The following is a 5,345-nucleotide window of genomic DNA, read 5'->3' as shown; positions in this document are numbered from 1 at the left end:
TTCAGGTATTACACCATGAAGCCAATAACTGCTGTAGCAATGTCAGGGAGAAATTTTTCATAAACTCCCTCATTTCATTTTTACCACTTGTAACAAGATACATTTCACCGAGAAAACACAAAATGGTTGTTAAGTTTTCAAGCTAGCCTTCATTTCACTCTGGAAAGTTTTGCAACATTTGCTATTACTTGACTCTTTCAAGAATTGCAGCAAATAATTTTATAGAAGAAAATGCTTCATTAATAGAAAAGGAAGTGTGAATCTATATTAAATCGTCTCTTAAGGATTTTCTAACTAGGTGTCCCTCAGATATGTAATATCCAGATAAAACATTGAGAGAGAGGCACGGGAGACTTTGGAGAACAATAAGTGAAAGTTACCATATGTAAGAAATGGTAAGGGAGGCAGCTGAAAAGGTGATATAAATTAATTTTTGTTACCTTACGGGGGAAAATCAAGAAGATATTTCTGCTCTCAAAGCATCATGATTAGTCCTAAGTAACTGCAACTAACTTTTTAGAGCCCCAATTATGTGCCAAGCTCTGTCCTAAGTGGTGTTCACGTAAATGAACTAATTTAGCTATTGCCTTCTGCCTATGAGGTGGATAGTGTCATTATCTTTGCCACAACCCCAAAGGTCACATCGAATTTTTCATCCTTGGTGGAGACATCACTGACTGAGTCTACAGAGCCTCTTCACCTGCCCCTTGGCTCCTTCCCACCATGCTGGTAAAGCAGGACAGAGTTGCTCCAGTGAAAATCTCTCATTTTAAAGATTATTCTAATAACAATAGGGAAAAGTCAGAGGCTAAGAAAAATAATGTGGGGTAATGAGAAAGGCTTATGAAGGCTTGAAAAGCGTCCCTCAGTCATGTGTCCTGCTCTAATAGGTCCCAAGAGTCTAACAGAGCTATAGTATTTTACTCTATGATTTGATGCTGGAGGGTGGAGGTATCTAAAGTGCCTCCGGTTACAGTAGTGGTTAGGAATTCTCAGGGGCAATAAAAGCACAGTGTCCCTTTGTCACAAGAAGAAGCTTTCATTTCTGGAAACCTCCAAACGATACCCATTTTACTGAGTGCCCTTTTCACAGAGTAATGGACCTCTTTGGGTATTTCCTTATGTTAAGAGAGTTTTTGTGTGGGCTACCCAGGAACCAAATTAACATTTATATAATGCTCTTCCTTTAGAGCAAAAATTTTGATGTCTAAAAAATCAACTCTCAAATGAGTGTTTAGAATTCAAATGCCTAAGTCAGGGTATTTATATGTACTGAATCACTATGCACATTAAATTTCTAGGTGGAATAATATTAGTACTTATTTTCAGTTCATGTGTTAGGTGAACACCATTATTTTATTCTTCTTATTTTGTAAGATTACCCAGTACTTTCTGGATAAAAAAAATCAATCTTATAAAGATGACAATTTTCAATCAAGTTAGTTTATGGCTTTAATGTCAAAAAAATTTTAATATCATTCTTTTCAGAACTAGACCAAATGGTTTTTAAATTGTGTTGAGAATTAAAGAAGAAAAACATCAGGGAATATTCTGAAGAAAATGAAGAATAAGAGAAGACTGGCCCTAACAGATAATAACAAATGCTATTATTATTTAAACAATGTAATATAAACACTAAAAGTATTTAAGTGTTTAGTGCAATATAATAGAGATTCTTATAAATTTATGATAGTACATATATAATACAATCAGATTATAGGAAACCTTAAAAACTATTATAATAAATATGTAACATTAAAATATATTTATAATTATATAATAAAGAAAAATTTTATGTTTACTCTTACGTCTTATTTTGAAATAGAGGTCTAACTTAAATATTTTTAAAGCAGAAAGAAAGAAATTCCAAGGTATAACAGAGATGGATGCTTGTGAGAGACTTAAAGCAATAGAAGGAATTATGAAAAAAATGGACAGTTTTGATTAGTTAAATTGTTTATAAAGTAAACACTAACAAAAAATAGGATTCTATAGAATGCAAAAATGGCAGCCTATACTGGGAACAACAGGGCTCTAGGAATGGTGGTTGAAGCATGGACTTTGAAATCAGGCCACTGAGTCCAAATCCTGCCTCCACCACATATGTGAACATGCGTACTTATCTGTACCTCAGTTCCTCCTTTTGTAAAGGGAGGCTAATAGTACCTAGCTTGTAGTATTGTTGTAGGTATGAGATGCATAATAAAGCACTTAGAACATTGTCTGACATATAGTAACTGCTCAATTAATTGATAGTTATTATCAATGGCAGTGTTTCTATTTATTATTGTTATTGGGATCTATAATAGTGCTTCTTTACCAGGGGCAATTTTGCATCCAGAGGACACTTGGCAATGTCTGGAGACATTTTTGGTTGTCACTACTTGGGTTGCTGCCAGTTAAGTAGGTAGAGACCTACTCAACATCCCACAATCACAGGACGGCTCACAACAATAAAGAATTATCTGGCCCCAAATGTCAGTAGAGCCAAGGATGAGAAACTCTACTCGATGGTGTGTAAAAAGTTTTTAAAGCTTTACGAGAACTCCAACAGTATCCCAGTAGGTACATGAAAAAAGACACATGAACTATTCACTTAGAAATAAATTCAGAAAATAAGCATTTGAGAAAGCGTTCACATTTGCCACTAAAAAAATTAATTTGGACAATGAAGAATTATTTTAAAATTTCAAGAGTTAATATTAAAAACCAAGGTCAGTTATTATCCAGGGAAATGGTTATATTTATACCTTGTTGAAAGCTGCGTAAGTAGGTAGCAATCCTTGGGAAATAATTTGGTAGTAAGAGTCCTAAAAATGTGCAGAACTTTTGACACTTTGATATCAGTTCTGCATATTTATTCTAAATTAATAATTTAAAAAGAACTTATATGGGCCAATATGCTCAATGCATACTGTAGCATTTTTTTACTAGCAAAAACCTGACAGAAATTTAAATGAACATAAATGGAAAACAGTTAAGCCAATTATATGTTATAACTAAACGGACTATTACCACTGAATTTATGATGAAAAAATATAATGTTCAAAGTAATGTTAAGTGAAAATGAGTAAAACATTTTTATTTATTTGTATTCTGTGATTTCAACTATATAAAATAACAAATATGAAACTCAAAACATATTTAATAACACCAGTTGAATGAGTTAAAAACAAAACAAAAAAAGTCTTATGACATTGTAAAGATGGTATGCAGGTATCTTTTTCCATTTACTTTAATATTTCTTAATGTATTATAATGTTTCCTGAACAAATAGAAAAGGAAAAAAAAACTTCATCAAGCATGCTTATACTTGTGACTTAAAGTTAAGTAGACAGAATAGAGGTATCAATGGGTGGTGGTCTTCACACATCCATAACTCATATTACCAGTGACCCAGACTTTGTTATTTTTGAGTACACACGTATCTCAGTTTTTGCTCTGTAAGTGGCCCCCTACAAATTTTGTGTTCAGCTTGAGGCAGAAATATTTTCAAGATATTTTTTCCATTTCAGTTGAAAGCATAGGTGGTCCCTCAGGAAAAGATGCAAACAAGTCACTTTGATGTATTAAATACATTTTTAAAGATCGAAAATAAAAAAATAAGGTGCTAGTGATTGTGTGAAGTTGGTCATAGAGAAAATTCCATCTTCTTAGGGAGTTTGCGTAATGGTCTTTGGAGAAAAGTCATTCATAGGTTATTTTTAAAATTGCTTACTTTTTTATATGGAAGAAGTCAAAGTTTTTGTTTTTGACAAGAGTTACAACAGTTTTCTTCTTCTCTTTTCTTTTCTTTCTTTCTTTTTTTTTTAGAGACAGGGTTTTACTCTGTGGCCCAGGCTGGAGTGCAGTGGCTCAATCACAGCTCACTGCGGCCTCGACCTCCCAGGCTCAAGTGATTCTCCCATGTCAGCCTCCTAAATAGCTTGGACCACAAGTGCATGCTAGTATGCCCAGCTAATTTTTTATTTTTTGTAAAGTTGGGGGTCTCCCTATTCTACCCGGGCTGGTCTCAAGCTCCTGGGCTCAAGCAATCCTCCTGCCTTGGCCTCCGAAAGTGCCCGTTTTCTTCTTTAATTTGGTATTTAAGCAGGCATAGTGGTTTATTCATGTCTTTACAGATTTCTTAAATTTTTACCATAGATTATTGGAAGAGACAGCCTATTGATAGGAAAAACACACAAAGTCACTTTGGAACTGATTCTGAGAATCTGTAGTAAGGAGAAATTGCCACTGATACTGTGTTTTGTTCAAGATAATACAGTGTGATATATAGCCTTATTCATCACTTTATAGCCTTAATGATAATTTTCCCCTATAGATTATTTTCATCGATTTCCAGAAAGAAACTACAAAAACACTGTTTCTGGGGGAGGTGGGGTGTCGAGAAGGAGGACTTTGACAAAAACTTTAGTCCTGGCTCACCAATATTTCTCAATAAACTCAAGTCATTTAACCATTCTGGCCCTTGGATTTCCTAATTATAAAATGAAATTAAGATGTCTCTGCCATACCTCCTACCCCACTGAGACTTCAAATCATAGAGGAAAAGTTTATTTTCAGAAATGGCATTATGGCATTGGAGAGCCATTTAGAGGAAAAAACGAAATCTATATTTCACTCCATCCATACACCAAATAAAACACAGATGGATCAATATTTAAATGTAGCAAATGAAACTATAAATTACCAGGAAAAGATAGGATATTCATAACTTTGGAGCGGCTGTTGGGTTTTCAATATTCATCTTTATTAATTTCATCTTAAATGCACATACGATGTCCATCCTGGATTCTTGCTCTAACTTTTGACTGTAAACATATTCTTCAAAGCACCAAAGATCCAGCTGTTTTCACCTAGCTATGTGTCCAAAGTCTGGACTTCATCCCTTTTAAGTGTAAATACTTAGATACTTAGGGAGACAGTGCACCCATCTTCTGGATACCTTGAGGCCTAACTTAAGGACCTAGTGCAGACTGTAACCATTTGGCCTTCTTGGAGCAGAGCAATTAACTAGATAAACGCTACAGATTTAATTGTCATGGTATGAAATCCTTCTAGGGGAAGTGAAAGCAAACATTTCCTATCTTTTTACCATAAACATTTCTATGTTTCAGGAGGTTAGAACTCTTTATACGAGCACTGCAAAGTCCAGTGAAATTTTCTTTCTTTGGAGTACAGAATATTTTTCCAAACAGAATAAAAAGACCAGGAACCTAAAGAAAATCATTGGCAGATTTGACTGTGTAATCCTAATTAAAAATTGGTGTAGTAAAAAAACTATAAAAAGAATTGAGGGACAAATGATGAGCTGAAAAAAAAAACACATTTATAGCACATATGCA

This window comes from Hylobates moloch, unplaced genomic scaffold (genome assembly GCF_009828535.3).
Source record: "Hylobates moloch isolate HMO894 unplaced genomic scaffold, HMol_V3 SCAFFOLD_12, whole genome shotgun sequence".
In the NCBI taxonomy this organism is placed as follows: domain Eukaryota; kingdom Metazoa; phylum Chordata; class Mammalia; order Primates; family Hylobatidae; genus Hylobates; species Hylobates moloch.
Note: the sequence above shows the minus strand (reverse complement) of the source record.